Source organism: Ischnura elegans, chromosome 1 (assembly GCF_921293095.1).
Source record: "Ischnura elegans chromosome 1, ioIscEleg1.1, whole genome shotgun sequence".
NCBI classification, from domain to species: Eukaryota; Metazoa; Arthropoda; class Insecta; order Odonata; family Coenagrionidae; genus Ischnura; species Ischnura elegans.
Window position 1 is genome coordinate 70,339,800 of NC_060246.1, and position 18,141 is coordinate 70,357,940.

The window sequence follows — 18,141 nt, forward strand, 5'->3', positions numbered from 1 at the left end:
AAGATTCCAGAAAGCTTAATGCAAAAAACTACACCAAAAAGTCCAGAGGCATAAACACATTGCTGAGCCATTGATGTGTACAAGGAATTACGTATAGCCGTGCCGGTATACAAAAGAGTGTAGCCTTTGTTCTTTCTAAGATATTCAACTAACCAAATCTGAAAAAAAACAACAAAAAAACTCCATTTCTTGGTTTTTTATTGTGCCTCAATAAATCAGAAGACTTAATGCAAAATATTATTCCTCTCTGTTGTAATTACCATACCATAATTTAGCTCACCTAGAAAACAGATGTGGTACCTGTTCGTCCAGCACTATGTTTCCTTGGCCATATATTTTCACTACCAATGCCATCTTTCCATCGGGAAATGAACTCCTAAACATGATAAGAATAATGTATTTTTGCTTTTATCATAACTTTACCGTGGCTAAAATTATATTCTTATCCTCAGCTTTGAAACTACGTTTTGTATAACCCTCTCTCGAAACCTTATACGCTTCAGGTACCACTTCGGGCAAGGATTTTTTTGTATCAAAAATAAGTTTTCGATTAAGGTTTTAACAAACCTATAGATACTACAAGCTCTCCTTCTTCTACCACACTTTACAATTGGCAAACTCTTTTGCTTACAACGATTGGCAGTTAAAATCATAATTAATGTGCGAATTATGGCCACGAAACGCGTTATGAATATCCAGCAATGAAACCTCTCACTGTCACTGGATTTTCGGGACGATAAACAGGATGCCGAGGGTAATTCTGAGGAGATATTGTTATATACAGATATTATGCTCGTTAAAAAATATATTTTTCCGATATTTATAATTTTTCATGCTACAATTAGTTACATTTTATACTCAACGACAGGACATACACATTAAAAAGGTATAATAGTCGGGTGTAAGAAACAAGTAAGTCGGAAAAATTATTTAACCATATCACCTGAATATAAATTTGATAAAATTTGAGTCCCTGGAAGATCTAAACACTAGAGATTTTGGATAAATGTATTCCGGGTTAAAGCCGAGTTGACGCATTTTAATTGGTCGACAATTTCGAGCGCATTCCAGCTCCTAATATTATCTTCGGGTCCTAATACTATTCATACATTTCAATATAATTCAATGAAATAACTCGGTTCGGTACACTGTATCATTTTCAAGCCTCGAAGACTCAAAAATGACGCAGTACATTGAATTGGATCATCTCATCAAATTATTTTTAAAAGGGGAAAATGATTAGGACCCGAAGATGGGAGTTGGAATGCGTCCGAAACTGTCGTCGCTAAAGTTTTTCTACTCTGCTCGAAAAACATCCATTTATACACCACGGAAGCCTCTGCACCACAATTGACTTATATGGACATAGCTTAACCTTGTCACATACACGAGAGCATTTTTTTCGCTTTGATTTCTGATCCAGGCCATTACTTGAAGGGAACAATTTCACGGAGATAAACTGAAACCTTCGTGCCGCAAAAATTTAACCTTTGTTTTCCTAAGACGCTGGAGGATGAAATAAAAAAAACGAATCGGTTTCCATGGCTTCATTCCTGCGTCGACATTGCGCTCGACGTCTATCAGGTAAATCGCACTGGGCGTGTTCCGTTCGCCAGTCCTTGAGAGATTCCTTTCGGTGGCGACTCGAACACCTTTCCCCATTTCAGCGGTGCAATATGTCACAAGGCTCCCGTCAAATTCTTAATATGACTTGGTAGTAGTCTCCACTTGCCACGCCCCCGACTCCTGCTGTTTGATTCTCATCCAATAGTGCTCTCAATCTATACCCAGTTCAAGAGCATATTTCTGAAGTTTTATCATTCGGGGCGAGAAATTTTCAGGCAACGATATTGAGGAGCAAGGAGTACTTTACGACGATTCTAAATGGTATTGTTATAACGAATGATCACTACTCTTCAAAAGGAGAGAGCATCAAAAATTTGTTTAAAAAATCACATGTATACTGGTGACTCACATGCCATTTTCCCCTTCTAAAAATAATTTATCGAGACGATTCAATTCGATATACCTTATCATTTTGGAGTCTACAATGCTCCAAACGAGTCGTTTCATTCAATCATATCTAAAAGTAAAATATTGAATTTCGTTCGTCAGTCAGTAAAAGATAGAAAAAATTCCATCATATCGACGGAGTTACTTAAAATTATCAAAATGTAATTCTAAAAACATAAATAATGAATGAATAGTGAGTGCCTACTTTTAGATGAGAAACTTTTTTTCGCCCAGGTTTGCCTCATTAATGTAAAAGTTTAAGTCTGTACGTGCAGGAATGTATTTACTTCTTAATTTAAACATAATAAGTGTTCAGAGGGTTCCAAGGATAAAAAGATAAAAAAATTGACGCTGATATTTTTCTCAAGGATGAAAAAGCTTTGAATTCTAACTTGCTATAATTCAAGACTAAGAGGTTAGGGATAAACCTGGAGAAGCTTAATTGGAAGTTGGTCAGAATCTTTATCTATATGAGGATTGGTAATCTCTGATTCCTCACCATTAGTGCTCTAGATTGACGTTATATCAGCTCGAGCACACATTTTGCAATGAATATATAATGTGTAAGATGCTATGCATTAGTGTTATTCGCGATTCAAATCCACTTTAAATGGCAGGCTGCAAGTCAAACAGAAATGCTTAAACGCTGAGATAAAAAATATCACAAGAATCAGATATATGGCGGAAATATTTATTTAATTACGTGTTTCTCGTATAGTTCCTCATTCCAAAATCAATTTCAACGGTACTCTCAGTCTATATAATTATGCAGTAGTACAGAGCGACAACAGATTCGAGGTTGATTGTATTTTAAAAGTGCAGTGAGTTGATTAATTCAGCAGCATTAGCTGAAACAGAACTCAACAAGCGATAAAATGTGGCTTGCATAGAAAATTAATCAGCCCACGATGTAGAGGGATGGTGAGAATGATTGAGGTGCGGATGTATTCGCGGGTATGGTAACAGAACTATAAGACGTCTTAATTAAGATTGAAATGACGTGAGATTCCGTTGTGTGGGTGACCTTGACTACGTTTTTTTCATGATTCAGTGTCGCCGATCAGAACGCGAGGAAAAAGGCGGAGGTCGATGCAGTTACAGCGATTATCCAGATAGCATGCTATAGCAACCGCGGCCTTTAAATTACATTCATGTTGTCCTAAGAGACACTTTGACTTGATCTACCATGGGATATTTTACGCGTTCCTCACAGGCTCCCCCATGAATAATGAAAGCAACGAACTATTTACTAACATACAAAGAAAGATTTTCAAAATATGTTTTGCGCTCGTCCATTATAGCACGCCACTCCGTTTCAGGCATGCTAAAGCAAAGTACTAAATTCCATGGCGGACTAAATATGCATACTCCTCAGAAAAGGTGAAATTGAGCTAAAGTTAGTTAAGATGAACTATTAACGACCTTGTTTATATTCAAAACATCATCTGATCTGTTTAGTCAAATTAATCGTGGTTCTCAAATTCTGCATGTGCTCCATCAGCTCCAAAACCTCTAAAAATTGTAATAAGCTTATTTTTTAAGTTAATCATTCTAATGGACAACTCTTGTGAGGGAGTGAAAATATGTATAAACAATGACATTTAGAGACGTGCTCTTTGAGAAACGCTTGCTCAGAAAAAAATGAAGGATTAATAGTAAAGAGAGGATTTGGAATAAAAGTTGCTTGAGATGAAGAATGTGCGAATGGTAAAAATAAATATTTATGGTAGATACTTGAAAGAAATTTACCGCAACCAGTTTAAATGAAATGATAAATGGTATGTACAGAGAACAATCGCTTACTGTCCAAGCACTGGCCTTGAAAATAGCCAACACTACGTTCCAGTGGCGCAACTAGGAATATTCTATGGGGGGGATGGGATGCCCTGGGGTGACGACCCCCCCACCTAGGCAGAGGCGCAGCGAGTGGGGTGTTTTGGGGGATAAACCCCCCCACCCTAGCTCAGAGAAATATTTAATTTTAATCCATTTTACTTAATTGAATTAGGATTACCTATACAAAAGTGTTAGGATTAATCAATTATCCCTCAGAAAGCCAAAAAACTTGCCATTTTGAACCATTAATCTTAAAATTTTTCTGGAGGAGGGCCCCCGCAAAATCACGCTTACCCTGGCGGGTATGCAATACCCCACACCCCTAAGTATTAGTTGTACCTAAAACCCCTCTTTGCCTTAATTCTTAGCTGCGCCCATCCCAGGCAATGGAGGATCCAGGAAAATTTTTGAAAAATGACATACCTGGATATACATTGTACATAATTTTGGCACTAAAAATTTGAATTTAAGCAAATGCAGTAATTAAATTTCAAAAATAGACAATACTTTTAAATAATTATTTTATTTCTCTAAGGCATTGGGGGAGATCTATCCTATCATCCTCTCCTACAGTTACGCCACTGCTACTTTCCAAAAAATTCCATACCATAGCTGTTCCACTTTATTGCCCGTATAACGAATTATTTGATGCACTTAATAGGCGTCAGCTTTGCATAACGAAAGTATGAAAGAGCATGCATTTGTGTGGAAAAAGATTGTTGTGAGTGACTTTTTGGATGTCATTTCTGTAAGTTGACATTATGGTTTTTCAGAATAGAGTATGGAATCTGGAGAAAGGATCTAATTTTAAGACTGGAAAAGCTGGAAAATTTACACTGCACCATGAATGATTTCCAATTTCCAACACTCGAGTGTTGGAAATTGGAAATCATTCATGTTGTATTCATCAAATCAAACCATTCATTCAAATTGTAGGCCCGACGTCGCTTTGCGTGTCGGCTGTAGCCTGGCTAAACGTTATCATTTCGACGATGGACCGACTTCGGTTCCCGACGTCGGATCGACGTGTAGACGACCTATGTCGCCGTCGTATCGACGTTGGACCGACATCAAAATGCTACCTGGGTCATTTCAAAAATTCTTATGCTTTTTGGAATAAACTTTGAGGATGTCTATTCCTTGGAGTTGTTGCTTGCTGGTAAATATGGATTGTATATACTATTCATGGATTTTATCATGCAGGCATACATTGGGCAGACACCTAGAAATATTAAGACCAGTTTCAAAGAGCACATGGACCATTTCAGATATAACAGGCCACAAAAATCTAGCTTGGCTCAGCATTTAATTGATACTGGACATGAAACATCAGAAAGCCATCTTAAATTACTCAAACAAACCACTTACTAGATGCCTATTAAAGTCTCTTCATATACAAAAACAAGAATAAAATTCAAAAAAGGCTACTCGGGCTTCCAGCCGGGTGGTCTCCCTCCATTCTGCCGACGTTTCGGAACACGAGTCAGGTTCCATCTTCAGGGCTAATGGTGAGTGGATGAAGTTTACCAGCTTATATACTCTTCAATTGGTTGTGAGGTCTAACGTGATTGCCCGGGAGGCAGCCAATCTTATTTTCTTAAGTGCCGGTTTCCATACATTACTCAGTGAATACCCGGTGTCACGGTTGAGGGTGTTAGTTGTCAGCCGGATCTCGATGGATTCCTTTACCAGTCTTTTCCAGAAATCAGTCTTGCGGCATAAAATAAAAGAATAATAGAAGAATAAAATTGTTAATAGTGATCATTGATCTATCCCTTACAGTTCCCTTTTTCCCATCTCCGAACATGACATTTTCAACAGTTAAATTTTAAATTTGAATGTTTACCATTCCCTGAAATCTCAGTGCCCATTTAAAAAATTCTCTCAAGACTCCTCACTCCCCCGCATCCCTAACTACCTGGCATACCGAAATCACTGGCTATCCCTAACAGGCCCATCCTGTGAAGATTACCGGTTATTTTGTGGAGCAAGAATCCTTAGTAGAAGTCCCTACAGCCCTTACAAAGGATCTTGTTGTTTGTTTGTAGTGAGTGAATGTGTGTGTTTCGGGCTTTCCGGCTGAGAGGCTGGTATTTGGTCCCTGTGGTAAATTTCTCCCCCTTCCTGCACACCAACGCAGTGACTTTTTTTACTTGCAAGGTGGACGAGTCGTGGGAGAATCATACGGCCATTTGAGTATTTCCTTTCTACAGTTCCGAGGCCGTAGAAGCTCAACCCCCATTTTTGCATCTACAATTGTAATCAATAAATCTGGATTTACTTATTGAAATGAAATATTTTTACAATTACCAGCAGTATGAAATTTCACCATTACATGTCACTAATTTTCTTTCCAAATTATGGCAGAAATTAACAAATACATAAAATATGCCATTACTATTGAGGTGCTTGATAATTTTTTTAAATCTTATATCTTATTTCAAGCATAAATAATGTTGCTTATAATGCAATTTTTATGCAATGAACAGCATAGGAATTAAATGGTGCAGGTCTTCATTTATCTTGAAAACTTTAACAAATTCAGATGGATAGATGAATGAAATTTTCAGATGGGAAGTGGTTTCAAGTTTTACCTTCATATTTGTTTGGCATGGAGAGAATCATCAAACCATGATCATAGCTTATTCTGGACCAGGAGTGCCAGTTTTCTTTCATGTGCCAGAGAACTTGCCAAAAGGATTCTTATCCATAGAGGAATAAATGAATATGCCCCTCCACCACAAAGCTGAGTTCTAAGTCTTGCTCAACCCTCTTCATCACTTCACAGCAGAATAAACAGCATTGTGTAGTTCACTTCAGTTTGGATCCATGAGTTTTTGTGAACCTCCATAATGGATTTCCCATTACCAAAAAAATTTTAGCCATGGCCATTACTAGCCTATCCTTGCTGCAGATAAGTGACTTGATCATGCAATAAAAAATAGGACAGGATATTTCATTACGTTAAAGATTGAAGAGTTAATGTAGAATTTATACATGTACTTCTCTAAATAAATAACATAAATATAATATGAATTGTCAGTGTCTTACGGAACAACTGGATAGTCAGGGAAGTCTTTTACACCTTAAAAGTCATGTAAGGGAAGGGAAATTTAAAAAGATATGTATCTGGAAAAATCATTTATGGTGTGTCAAATTTTGTTCTTTCGCAATCCTTTGATGTTTGAATTTATCTTCAATACTCGAGCATGGTATCTCATGGTATCTCTTAGAATACATTAAGTGGAATCATTTTACTAAATATGCTTCCATATTTGTATGACATGGAGAGAAACAACAAACCTTGATCATGGCTTCCACTGGACTAGGAGTGCCGGCTTGAGGGTTAATCTTTCTTTGTATTTAACCATATACTCCATGCAAAGATAAATATTCTAAAAATGTATCTCCATCACCTCACACTCAACTTTGTGAAAACTCTTATACATATTTTTAATGAGATGAAAAACTTTGTTGTATTCTATCAATTTATTTTTAGGTAAAACTAGTTTAGACACATTGGTGTCATCCTCAGATACAAAGAATCAAATCTAAGGCTTGATCCTTATACATGACCCAAGTTAGGGAGGGGAGGAAGAAGGTAGGTGGAAGGGGTTCACACTTTTGAGATGTAATGTGGAGTTGAGTGCGGGTGGTGGGGGTTGGAGAGGGGAGCTGGGAGTGGGATGGAAGAATGTTGACAGGTTTGAGTTTTGAAGGGTTGTTGGTAACTAAGGTAGCAGTGGGGGTATCCATCGGAGTGGGGGGTATGGAAAATTACGGGTTAATGCTTTTTCTGTGAGGGTTAAAGAGGATGGGGAAGAGTTTTTCAAACAGTATGTCATTAAGGAGAGGACATTTCTTCATGTCTCCTTATCTCCAATTTCTCCTTTCCGTCCCTTGGACTCCCTTTTTCTTCAGAGTGAAAAATCTTCAGGGTCAAATCACTGGTGTAGTTTTCCTCCGACATGTGATTTGCGAAGTGGGACTGGGAGAGAATGCATTTTGGGAAACACCTCTTGTGCTCCTCTGCTCTCATCAAGAAAGTGCGGCCCCTCTGTCCAGTTCAGGCTGCAGAGCACTGGTTGCATTCCAAATGCCACTGTTATCTATGGGAACCTCTTGGCCCATAATTATCATCCAACTTATATTAACTAACAGAGGCCCATAAAAAATGTTTAAGTACCTAGCTCACGTTATGTTGGTCTTGACACATGAATAAAAATTATTTTTTATCGAGTCTACCTATATTTAAAATATAATTCTTAATTACATTGTGTGTTTTCTACTTCAAGAAAATTTATAATTTCTGGAATATATTATAAAGGTATTTTCCTGGATGAGTTAGGTTTGCATGGAGCATTTTCAAATTTTCTCCCTCCCCTCCAATAATGGACTTTCCTCTTCAATTCACAATATGGCTTGCTCCCTTTCATTTGATCTATATTCTCTTACCCAGCCTACCAATAATTCTTCTCCCAAGCAAAGTCTTTTTGACATCCCCTCTCCACTCAGTACAGACTCTATCCATACCTTGCGTCTCCTCCATATCTCATGTAAAACTTTTTCTCCTCACCCATCATGTCTAGCTCTTCATCATTCTTCTTTCTCCCAAAAAACTTTACTTGTCCATTCTTTTCCACGTCTGAAATGGTGGAATTTAAATATAAAATAAATGAATGGTTATCAAAGGCTAGATATTTTAAATTTGTTAAATGGTGAATTTATTTATCGCTTAATTTCTTTTTTCCCTCACCACCTTCTATTTTTTATGGATACAGCCTAGAAAAAGCCTCGAAGCTCTCCTCTAAGTCATGTCTGCATCAGGTGCCATGCCATCCAAATTTGATCTTCAAATGGCACAAAAGTAGCCTTGAAAAACCAAGCAATCAAGTGTTTAACAAGAGCTTTGATCCTAAAAATATTATATTAGAAATAGGAGGAAGCTATGACTGCAAAATCATAGATGATGAACACTTACACTCTTAATATAATATATCAAAAATTGATTTCTTATTGCAAGTTGAATTGCAGGGAATAAATAGGAAAATTTCCTTAAAACTTTTTGAACATTATTTTTAATGGGACGATTTATTCATGATCATTCATGCAAGAGATTAAATTTATGGGAGGGGTTCTCATAAGTACTCTGGGTCAGGGGCGCAGCGAGGAATAAAGGCTAGGAGGGGTTTCAGGCATAATTAATATTAGGGTGTCTGGGGGTGTGGCATACCTGCCAGGGTAAGCGGGAGGTGCGGGGCCCTCCGTCACAAAAAATAAAGATAAATGGTTCAAAATGGTGGGTTTTACAGCATTCTGAGAGATATTCTATTAATCCTTACACTATTCTATAAGTAATATCAATCAAATTAAGTAAAATAGATTAAACTTAAAAATTTCTCTGAGCTTTGGGAGGGGTTTTATCCCCTAAAACCTCCCCTCGCTGCGCCACTGCTCTGGGTACCCGCATGAAAAATCCTGAAATCCTGACTATGTTTATGGTAACGTTCAAGAGTAGGTATATAAAAAAACTCATCAAATGTCCATGCTTGCGATAAGAGGGGGTACTGCCATTTTCTCTATAGAATTGGTGGTTAGAATTTTACCCTACTTCTAGGTGACTTGTAACATCAGTTTAATTTAACTTTTTAGCCATATATCAGACAAAGAACTGGGCACCAGCACAACTGTAATTTCATCGTATTAAATAAGAGATTTCTTCTCCGGAATCAAGTTTGCTGGCTGCTACATCTTTTCCTAATTTTGATTGGCAATACCATTACACTAGAAGTGCAGTTTCTATTGTGAAAATGATTAAGTTATCACTCTAAGGGCATATTTTATGTAAAGCCTGGACATTCTCTCTCATATCATTTTAAATCTGGTAGAAATTCTGGCAGATAGAAATCAGAAAAAAGAAAGAAATACAATGCACCAAAGAGTCCATAATTGACCATGTTTGTGAGCGAAAGTCTTACAATATGCACAAGAGATAAGAAATACAATGATGTATTTCATCTCTCTTGTATCCTGCAAAGCCTGTTCTAAATATCTATTTAAATGCAAAATAAAATGTCACGAATTTCTTTTGTAGTTTCAAACCTTGAATTTGCTTGTTTCTAAGATATTAGCTATTGACAGAGGTGGTATAAGGTTGTTGCTTTGGTTAGGGAGAGGTTCACTTCCACATTGAAATGTAATAATGCATCTCTTTGTAGACAACCAGCTCTTAGATATTCTCCAATTATCTTTAAACATTGTGTGTCATGCTGATGATATAAAATTTTGAATTGGAGAGTCACCTTAATGATTAGGTACAATCTTTCCTATTTTTCCGGAAATGAGGGCGGTCACCACCACTCCCTCCGTTAACCATCCCTGGTTAATGAGATAAATGAGAGATTGAGAGAGGAGACAAAAGCATTGTATGTACTTGTGAATTACAAGGATGTCATTAGTAGCAAGAATCAGCAACTCCCTTAGTTCAAGAGTGGATGGGATTTGGGATCAGAAGAGCTGCTGTGCTTAAAGTGGAGCCCATTCTTTTCATGCTGAAAATGTCCCTGCATAGATGGGCAGGTTAAAGCAACGCTAACGTCGCGGGGGCAACTTCGGGAAGGGGAGTGCGGCCTGTATGGGTTAAAGAGATGAATGCATAATAAAATAGCAGAGTTTGATTTTGTTCTTGTAGAGTGGTCGAAAAACCCAATATGATTAGCTCTAAGAAGTTAGGTACCAAAGAAAAAAATTAAAGAAATAATGAAAAGTAAATATAACACTAAAGATTGCAAAAAAACTAGACTGCTATTCAGGTAAACTCACTGGAAAGGACTAATTTTAAAAGCATTTTAAGAACCACAAGTGCCACGAAGGCACAGAAAATCTATGTCAGTGTTATGAATGTTTCAGTTAAGTGACTCCTATCAGAGATTGGTCAGTGATACCTCAAGAATTAATTACTTGACATAAACATTTTTAACCCCAATACAAATTCTCGATTTGTGTCTAGTCATATATATGTGTGGGCCACACCTCAGTTAGTCCTGTACCGCTAACCCCTAATATGTTGATGTTTTGAAGTTAGTTTGAATGTGATTGCAGTGATATGTTACACGTGCAGAGTTGGTAACCCATGACTCAATTACTTTTTTGAATAATGAGTTTTTTCCTCAAATTATCTATGGAATGATACAAAAAATTTTAAGCTGTTGCTAGTGTATGTAGTATTTTATAAAGCCTATTTTATTAAATTACAGCATTGTATCAATTAAGGTAGGTTTCCATGGAGTACTGAAGAAGTAATCTGGGGACCTCCCTTTCCTTCCAGCACTGCCTTCTTCAATTCACTGTAAGGCCTACTACCTTTCGATCTATCTAAAAATCCTATTCTTTTCCTTACCCTCGCTCTTTTACCTAACCCCTCTAACACCATTTTCAACATCCCCTCCCCACTAAGTACCTACTCCTCCCATCCATACCTTCTGTCTCCTCTGTAACTTCTCTAAAAGTTGCCCCTCCTCACACACCATGTCCAGCACTTCGCACATTCATAACACTTAGCACTATTTTTGTTGCATGTGTTTTAATGTAATGACCCCTTTGTCTTTACCTCCAATGGCTTTCTTTTTTAAGGTAGATTTTGAAGGAATAATGACTATTCCATTTTTGCCATCACATTGGTACCAAGTGCATTTATGTAAATCTCTCTACATCACTTTTTTGTAAACATAAATGCTGTCATTATTTCCTACCAAATATTTTCAAGCACTTCAAAAGTTTAAAAGCTGCTGATTATGGTTCAAATCATTCTTAGGCAAAATGGAACATAAGGGATAGGATTGGAGAAGATTTTTCTGCGATCAGAGTATATTATTGATTTATAACACAGTGAAATTTTTTAGGAATAATACAGTTTCTAAGCATAATACAAACAACTAGAAGTTTCCTCTCCCCTCTCATCATGTCTAGCACCTTGTTGTTTCTACTCCTAATATATCCTTGTGAAGCTTAGGGCCAATCATTAGTAGTTCATCAAAAGATACAACTAATTTTTCTTGGAAGAAGCATGAAAATCCACCTGTAAATTAGGACCAGTGGAACCTTCCTTTACCACTGCTTGGTGTGGAATATAATATAATCCCAACTCATGAACAGGAGTCATATGATCAAGTCTCTCACACTCACTCGCAAAATTATCATAATCCACTTTCAGTTGTACCTTCAGCAATAAACGCCATTCTAAATTTATCGATCTATAAACTACACAGCCATAAGAACATTCCATATGAGTAGGCAATTGCTTAAATGGAAGTAATACCATGTACCTGCCAAATTTGTTCCTTGTGCAACTCTTGCTATACCTTTTTTCACACAAATCATCCTCTGGTTGAGTATTTCTTTTCAGATATCTCTTCTAGCTGCCAAAACTCCTTTAACTGCTTATTTAATCAAAATTATGGTAATGGATGGTAAAGCTAGTTATAGTTGAAATGGAATCACAGCCCCTGGAATGGATGGCAGCATTCGAAAGTGAACCTAGAACAATCCACCCGAATATGGATTTCAATGTACCGTATATGTCTGAATATAGTCCCCCCTTTTTCCAAAAATGCCTGTGGTAAAAGTAAAGTAAAGGGGAGGAATATATTCAAACACACTTTTTTAACTTTTCCTGAAACTGAAGCCTCAAAATTAGGGGGGGACTATATTCAGAGGGGGACTATGCTCGGAGAAATACGGTAATTGAATTGTTACGTGTAAATGACCTCCTTCCCTCAGTTAGAATTTGGGGAAAAAACCAATTCCCAACAGCATATCTATGATCGCGGGCTGATCAAATGATGGATTGGGCAAGAAAAGATCTAAAAATTCATCTCTTGCCTCTGAGGGAAGCAATGTACTTGGTAATGGCCCTGCAATTTTTGGTAAAACAACTGCTTGCATCATTAAAATGTTGTTGGCAGATAGACCACATGAAACAGTACACTGAACCCAAGCATTTGGCCCCTTTATATGAGTCTTCCACAATCCCAAAAGTGAACCGTGATAAGGAAAGCGAGGCAATTTGAATCCCTTTGCTGCTTCTTCCGAAATTGAGGATATCATGTAACCCAAATCCACTAATACACAAATGGAATTAGCCTTACCTTCACAGTCCTAAATGGACATAACTGCAGTACCTAAAATAATTAACTTAGAACTGCTGCATTAACACATTGCGTACGGATGGCGAGAATTCTCATAATTTTTTTCCCGAACGTTCTGGACAGATGACGAAGATTCTCGTCATTTTGGTGTGTCAACGTAAACAATTTTAAAGTGTACAATACGTATTCGTTAGTACGTTTTCAGTTGTTGTTCATTATTCATAATGAATTGTTGCATCATAACGTTTGATTGGGTAAAGTCATATATTCTAAACATTAGCTTTTTAACCATGTTTAAACCAAAGGCATTACGCCCTAATAGGCACATATTTCCAATCTCGGCGTTCCTAGGAATTTAAATACCCCACTACACAACGTGTTAAATACATGAGGAGAGCCGAATCCAAGGACGGGACAATTATTTCATTTTCCCAGCCCACCATTTCTAAGGATGATGGAGTGTCCAACGATATGCAATTTACCTCCGACAGTTGGTCTCTCATATCTTCTTTAAAAATATGCAATGAGGTGTTATGCCTACGAAGGTATAACTAGCATTGAAGCCCTTTGACTTGGAACTTTTTTCAAGCAATTAAAACATAACTTCCTTGAGTGCACAAAAGACTCACGTTGGCTAGCCCCCATTTCTAAATATCTGGGGAATATGGAAAGAGTAAGAGATGAAGAGCATAATTCACGATTTGAAATTGGAGAGAAGTGACCCTTCCCTTCTATCTGAGACAATCTTTCGTCTCAAGGGTTACGGCCACTTTTTCTCATGATGATTGTGATCCTTAACGTAACAAGGACTTTGCAATAGTGCCTTGGGGACTTTGAAGAATATTAACATGACTTTTCTCAAACACTAGAAGCTGGGAAGCAGTAGGAAAACCTTTGGCCTTATTGTTAGTCTTCAAATTTCGTCGACTTAGTGGGATCCAATCTCCGAGCATCCAGCCGATACAAAAAAACTCGCCCATATCAAAAATAATAATTCTTTTTAAAGAACCATAGACTTAAAAAAGGCAGAAACAAAATTTTGAAGACTGCGAAGGACTGCCTCAGCAATGGGAAGAAATCCCAGCCAATTACCAAAAAAACAAAATTAGAATAGTTTATTTAATGATTTATTTAATTTTTCTAATTAAATTATTTAACAATAACTATCCAATTATAAAACAATAATATTGATAAAACTTCTTAATGGCAAACATACGAAGTGTAATTTCACCTACCCCACCTCAAAAAAATAGCACATGGATGTATCATATTTTTGTAGTGGGAAAGGGGGAGGGAGGTAGGGGATATCAGGAGAGGGGGGCGAAAAAACTGATATTTGCCCCCCTGTCAAAAGTCAAAACTAGTTCTGGTGCTAATTTAACTAAAGTCAGAACTAGTTCTGGAGCTGATTTAGCTACTTCCACCGACCAATTCCTTCGCCGCCTTAAAGAATGTCCTGCAAAAATGCTCAGTACAAAGAGGACAGAAGAGTCTCTTGGGGCTCAGTCCAGCAGCCATACTAAGGAGAGAACTCCACCATCTCGAAAGGGTTAATAGTAGCCCCAAACACATTCCTTTTGAATCTCACTTACTTTGATCAGGAACTTAATTCCTGAGCGAGTCCTCTCAGGTTTTGGTACCAAAATGTCGCGAGAAATCAGGGTCATTATGACATCTACATACTATCCAGCAGTCGGCCTAAAAAGGAGTGTGGCATAAGGTGCTAGGACACCAGCCATCTGCACATAAAAAGCAAATTCTCGAGCAAGATTATGACAAGCATTTATCCTACCCAATTCTTCTATCCCTTCAGCTAAATATCTCCAGGCCCCATGGGTGTACCTAGCGAGGGGCAGGGGAGAGGGGGGCAGCTGCTACCCCCCGAGAGGCAAAAATCGCAAAAGTCTTTAAGCAAAATCAGTACTGAATTGATTAGTACTTATTCAACAAATTTTCTTTAAAACCACGAAAAATTATGTGTGTTAGTACAAGTAACTAAGATAAAACAATTTTTTTCAAGGAGATAATCTCATAAACTAATAAAGCGCTGTTATAATTTTCTTAAAATGTTGGAGTCATTCACCTTTTCCTTGCTAAAATGTAACAACTTGGCTTTCCCCTGCCTAGACCATGGCTTGCCCCCCCCCTAGTTATGATCCTGGGCAAAGGCGGATCTAGGGGGGCACTAGGGCGGATCGCAAAAATCAATTTTTTTCAAATCCATCTGGCCCAATGAAAAAAAGTTGTGGGACCGATTAAAAATAAGGCCTGAAAAATTTGAGACCTGTACGTGAACCCCTGACCCTCGCTCAAATGCAATTTAGGGGGGGAAGGTCAAAAATTCGAAAAATACAATATTTAATGGTCATTCCTTATAGATTTTGCCGAGTTACTGCCCTTTAGACCAAATATTTCGTGCATTTTGACGTATCTGCCACCGTTTAGCCACAAAATGCCTAATTTGAGTCCGCGTCCGCGAAGAAAATATTCCAACGCCCACGCAGCGTCGCGGATACCAGAGCCGCAGGCCGATCCCTTCCCCTCCACGCTCGTTTCTCCCCCTCCCACGCCTCTAACACAGCAAAATTCATCCCGCGCATGGTGCAAGGAGGTCGTTTATCTTTGATAATATTAATCAGAAGATGGTAGAAGGTAAAAAACGATGCGTAGTGAGACGACTTGTCCCTTATTTGGCGCCTCGTGGGCGTTAAACAAATAGATGTTACCAACTTTTAGAGAAGTGATGAAATATTTTTAGACCTGCGCAGGAGACTACGGTCTATGAAGACCCCGAAGAGGGTGCTGAAGTTTTGTAAAGGAGAAACACTGCAGTGGGTAGACACGAATTGCTTGTGCCTTGCCACTGTTTGTCTCCCGTTTCGTGGGCAAGCTGTTTTTGGTCCGTTTTTGCACGTTTTTTGCCAGCAACTTTACGTAATGCCGAGGTACAGCGCTGCGACCAAGTCTAAAACGTTCGTGCAGAGACTCTGCGTCAAACGCAAATTACGCGATGTATTTTCGAAAGCATACATCATGTCATTCGAGCACAAATTTACTCGTCTCACGACGTGAACCTAAAGGCGAGAACTTTTTTTTGTCCGCTTCCAATGCCAACGCACCACTTCGACTCCAGCCACTAATTACCTTCCTGCCGCTGTGATATGGTGCAAGTCCGTTGCCCATGCGTCGCTCTATCTTCCGTCGGCGGACTGCGATTTACTTTCGCATTCAATGCGAGCGAACCACTTAGACTCCCATCCACGAAATAACTCCCTGCCGCTCCCGACATTTGTCATCACGGGTGCAAGGCAGAGAGCCACGAAGTTTACGTTCGCACAGTGGTGTAACTATGGGGGGGAGATGAGGGGTTTAGATCCCCCACAAAAGCCTCAGAGAAATAAAAATAATATTAGAAAATATTATCTAGTTTTGACGTATAGTAAATTTCAACGTAACCTTTTAATGAAACCCAAATTTTAAGTGCCAAAATTATGTAAAATGTATTTGAAGGCATGTCATTTTTCCACAATTTTCCCACCAAGGGGGTGGGGAGTGGAAGGTCGCCATTACTCATCCCCCCAAAGAATATTCATAGTTATATATGACACGGTCTCAGGCGTTACTTTGTGGAATTTCTACATCATAGAATGAAATAAAATAAAACAAGTAATTTTATTTTAGTCTATTCATAGTTACGCCACTGCGTTCGACGCAGACAGAATGACACGCTACAAACTTAATATGTATAGAAAACTCCGCTCGTACCCAGAATTCCCCGGGCAGGGACTAGGACAAGTAGTTTCTTGTCATCGTCATCCCGCATTGGTAAGAGGAGAAAGTGGTGAGGAAAGCAAGGATAGGCGGGAAGGTTTAATATGGCCAGCGCGTGAATTTTGCTATGAGATAATTTTTGAACATAATTTCACAATCTGGGGAAATAAACACTTATATTGGAGAGCCATTTTAAAAATTACCATGATTTTCATTTTTCCAGAAATTTCCAGGGGACGAAAGAGGGGATGAATGCCACCCCTCTTTAGTCCCCAACTAGTACCACTTCAACATTGATATTTGCTCTTACCTTACCAAACTAACATAGGTATTCGTTGAAGCTCTTATTGAGAGAACCCTGTCACAAGGTATATTTTTATTACTGCTCCAACTGCGTCTTTTTATTTACTCAACACATTTAATTGCACTTTTTTCGACGTTTATGAATTTTGGATGTACTTGAATGTGAATTTTTTTATCATATCTTCTATTACTTCTTATTTCAATCATTGGGCACCGATAGTGAATGGTGCTTGCTAATGGTACCATAAAATACGTACAAAACTTGCCCATTTTCTGTAAATATGTGAATTGCCCTGTATAGCATTTGCAATTTTAAGGTATCAGCAATATCCCTTTTTACATGCAATACCTTTACAGATGCCCATTAAAAAATCATTTGCGCAAATAAAATGATAATTCAGCTTTACTGCCATCTAGTTATTTGGCCTTTTTATCCTTGAACTATGTTTTGAGGTGATTCTGAGCAATTAAACTCAGCATATTATACCCGATATATACATATATACCCAACGGCTAACTTTCTTAATGTTGAACATAGAGTTTCGGTTCAAAGATGGTGTGGACCTCAAAATGTACACTCTCCATAGAAAGTGTTGTATTCACTACTTTTAAAGGATTTTAACGCCTCCATCGCGCACGTATACTTTCAGTGACTTTGTAGCAGGCTCAGGGAATCGGATGCGGAATAGAAAAATACGTATCTCATTTAATCGCAATGGAAAGTTATCAAATAAATGCGAAGTGCGAAGAAAAACGCATATTTATGACACTTTTCAATCTGCATCTATTACACAAGGTAATGCGCAGGATACGTCACCCAAGATAGAATCCTATCATATACTGGCGTTGCCCATGATACTTTCCATTAACATGCAATTTCATGATGCCACAATTTTGAGCCTTATGTGGAATTAAAACGGAAGTTTTTTTCGTAACACTGTATCGAAATTGTAGGTAATTGCATTTTAATGATCACTCACCCCCTTCCTCGCAACCTAGAACTGAGAAGTGGATCGTAAGGTATTATGAAGATTTAGACGCGGCGAGCCTGTTACCCCAAAATCGCCGCAAA